The sequence below is a fragment of the Mandrillus leucophaeus genome, unplaced genomic scaffold, assembly GCF_000951045.1.
Source record: "Mandrillus leucophaeus isolate KB7577 unplaced genomic scaffold, Mleu.le_1.0 Scaffold350, whole genome shotgun sequence".
In the NCBI taxonomy this organism is placed as follows: Eukaryota; Metazoa; Chordata; class Mammalia; order Primates; family Cercopithecidae; genus Mandrillus; species Mandrillus leucophaeus.
In genome coordinates, this window is record NW_012103699.1 from 95,136 (window position 1) to 98,910 (window position 3,775).

The window sequence follows — 3,775 nt, forward strand, 5'->3', positions numbered from 1 at the left end:
GAGGTCAGGAGTTTGTTATTAGCCTGGCCAACATGGTGAAACCCCGTCTCTACTAAAAATACAAAAATTAGCCGAGCATATTGGCTCACGCCTGTGATCCCAGCTACTCGGGAGGCTGAGGCAGGAGAATCACTTGAACCTGGGAGACGGAGCTTGCAGTGAACCAAGATGGCGTCACTGCACTCCAGCCCGGGCAACAGAGGGAGACTCTGTCTCAAAAACAACAACAACAACAACAATAACAGCAACAACAAACCCGTAGATTTGACTTCATAGGTTTGGGTAGGACCTGAGATTCTGCATTGCTAATGAGCTCCCGGGGATACTGAAGCTGATGCCTCCCACCAGGCTGTGAGTAGCAGCACCCAGCCTCCCCCAGCCAGTCCTGTTGAGTGAGAGCCTGAGATCCGGGTGACACAACATCTGATGGCACACCAAAGTATGGGACGCTCCAGCTAGATGCAAACTTGAGCAGCGTGTCTCAAAAACGGCTGCACATTAAAATCACCTGGGAAGGCCGAGTGTGGTGGCTCACTCCTGTAATCCCAGAACCTCGGGAGGCCAAGGCAAGTGGATCACTTGAGGTCAGGGGTTCAAGAGCAGCCTGACCAACATGGTGAAACCCCATTTCTACTAAAAATACAAAAATTAAGCTAGGCATGGTGGCATGCACCTGTAATCCCAGGTACTTGGGAGGCTAAGGCAGGAGAGTCACTTGAACCTGGGAGTCGGAGGTTGCAGTGAGCCGAGATCACACCACTGCACTCCAGCCTGGGCAACAGAGTGAGCCTGTCTCAAAAAATAAAAATAAAAAAATCACCTGGGAAGCTTCAACATCCACTGATTCCTCAGTCCTCCCCCAGAGATTGTGGCTTAAAAGGCCTGGGGTCTGACTTGAGCATCAAGATCTTTATTTTTTTAATTTTATATTTTTGGGATTTTTTGAGACAGGGTCTCTGTTGCCCAGGCTGGAATGCAGTAGCATGATTATAGCTCACTGCAGCCTCAAACTTCCAGGCTCAGGCAATCCTCCTGCCTCAGCCTCCTCAATAGCTGGGATCACAGGCATGTGCCACCACACCCAGATAATTTTTTAATTTTTTGTAAAGATGAGGTCTGACTGTGTTGCCCAGGCTGGTCTTGAACTCCTGGGCTCAAACAATCCTTCTGCTGCAGCCTCCCAAAGCACTGGGCTTACAGGCATGAGTCACTCCATCCAGCTGGAATCAGGATCCTTGAAAGTCCCCCCTAGTGGTTCAGATGTACAGCAAAGTCTGAGAAGTTCTGGTTGCCGATAGAGCAGTGGTTTTATCAGAATCCCCAAGAGAGCTAAGACAGCACTCTAAGGTCATGGAGGTGGGTGGAGCAGGGCCTTAGTCTCATTACATTCCCAGAGGATTCTGATCCCAACCAAATTTGGGGAAATGATGGTAGAGAACGGCTTCCCCACAGTGGGCTGGGGAGTGTGGGTGTAGCCTACAGGTGCTCTGCCTTGATCCAGCACCTCAGCCCTCTGGGTGGGGCCTTGGGTAGCCAGAGTCAGGGAAGCCAGTTGCCTCAGTGGGTCTGTTTTCCCCAGAATGTGGTGGAAAAGTATAAGAAGCACTGTTATATTAAAATATAAAACCAAGGCCGGGTGCAGTGGTTCGCGCCTGTAATTTTAGCACTTTGGGAGGTGGGTGGATCACCACCTGAGGTCAGGAGTTCAAGGTTAGCCTGGCCAACATGGTGAAACCCTGTCTCTACAAAAACAGAAAAAAAACCATTAGCCAGGCGTGTTGGCGGGCACCTGTAATCCCACCTACTTGTGAGGCTGAGACAGGAGGATCACTTGAATCTGGGAGGCGGAAGTTGCAGTGAGCTGAGATCACACCACTGCACTCCAGCCTGGGCAACAGAAAAAAAAAAAAAAAAACACACACACACACACACACACACACATCAAACAAATTAAAAAAAAAAAAAAACTAAACTAAAACATGAAGCATTCCTGGATCTCTGTCAGAGCTCTTTACAAGGTCACGAGTCCCATTCATAAGAGCTCTGTCCTCATGACTTAACCACCTCTCAGAGGTCCCACCTCCTAATAGCATCACTTTGGGGCTTTGGATTTCAAAATAGGAATCTGGGGGCCGGGGGGACAGAAACATTCAGACCATAGCACAGGCTGAGAAAAATGCACCAAACATAACTTCAAACCATCTCCCCCGAAGTTGAAGCCAAAATGAATTTGGATTCCATTTTAGCCAGGGGAGCAAACAGGTCTGTCAGCTTATTCTTTCTGGGCTTTTAGCTTTGCTCCAAGTTCATTAGGATCCCTTGGAGATGGATGCTGTAGGGCAGAGCACTCGGTAAACCCTTGGGGAATGAACTCATTGATCTGCCCACCTGGGCCTCCCAAAATGCTGAGATTATAGGCATGAGCCGCTGTGCCCAGCCAGGTGTATATTTTTATAAGAAGAAAACACATGACCTGTTTCCATTTGACAGAGGTTTGGCTGGAGCTGGGGCTGCTCGTGTTGGGGTTGGCAGAGCGACTGGGCATGCAGGTTTGCGGGGGCCAGGGGAGCAGTCTGGTGAGGCCCGGGGTGGCCTGTGGCCCTGAAGTTGTGTTTCCAGTCTGCTCTGGGTCAGATCTGAGGGTTCTCTGTCTGCCTTGAGCTCCCCATCTCCCCAAGGTCTGATATGGAGTCCCCAGGCTTTGGGGGAAGGCTGCTGAGCTTGAGGAGTGGGAAACCATGGGATGGGGTGGATGGGGACGCTGGGAACAATGTCAGGGGGTCCCCACACCTCTAGACACATCTCTGGTTGTGCTTTCAGGTGACCTCAAAGCAGCAGCTCTGAATTCGCCTCTCATCTGACGACTGACCGCTGCTGCCGCCGCCAGCCTCTGTCCCCTTCCCAGGCCTGTCACACAGCTGCCTCTCAGCAGGTAAGGAGAGTGACTTACCCTGTGCAGGGGCAGGGGGACAGCAGGTGTCTTCGCCAGGAGCGTGTGTGGGGGCCAGGGTGAGACTCAGTTCTCAGGATCCTTGATGGTGGCCAGGTCCTCACAGCATCATTTTCTTCTAGCAATCATCACTGTCCTGTCCCCTTCTCCCACCCTCCATGGCAGACACGGAGCCCTTAGAAACTTTTTGCCACCTCCTGTTATCCCCTATGTGAGTGGATGCGCCCCTGTTGGGAGAGCAGAGGAGGAGAACCGAGCCATCGCCGAGGGCTGCTGGGCCTTGGCTGGGGAACCGTGCTGTGTGCTTCCCTGTGGGAAAAGAGACGCTATCGCGGTGAGCCTCCTTGTTCAGCAAGGATGAAAGGAGGTCAACAACTCACTCCCTCCCCATCCTCAGTTTAAGCTGCTGGGTCCCTTCAGGCTCAGGGATAGCTGTAGGCCGGCTGCAGTATTCTACTGACAGATACTTATCAACCGCTCATGGACAGAAGTCATAGTTAGGGAGGATGGCTGCAGAGGCACAATGCCATCCGTCTTCCAGAAATTCTAAATACTGTGCCCCGAGTCAAGTCAGATCAGAAGCACTGGGGATGGAACCACCTTTCATTGGTCTCCCAGCCCCAACTCTGCATTTACTGAGTTGTGTGCTGCAAGATGCAGCCCATCAGAATATTACAGGGCATGATCGTACGCAGGGGTTCACACCTGTAATCCCAGCATTTTGGGCGGCCAAGACGGGTAGATCACCTGAGGTCAGGAGTTTGAGACCAGCCTGGCCAACATGGTGAAACCTGTCTCTACTAAAAATACAAAAATTAGCCAGGC

At 51.5% G+C, this 3,775-nt stretch overlaps 1 long non-coding RNA gene across 1 annotated transcript in view; it reads left to right on the plus strand.

Annotated features, from left to right (window-relative positions):
• Positions 1–2,817: 2,817 nt before the first annotated feature.
• LOC105546228 overlaps positions 2,818–3,775 on the plus strand; it is a 44,541-nt gene continuing 43,583 nt past the window's right edge. Inside the window, exon 1 of the long non-coding RNA XR_001007058.1 lies at positions 2,818–2,932. This is a non-coding gene — a long non-coding RNA (uncharacterized LOC105546228). The remainder of the gene's footprint in view (positions 2,933–3,775) is intronic.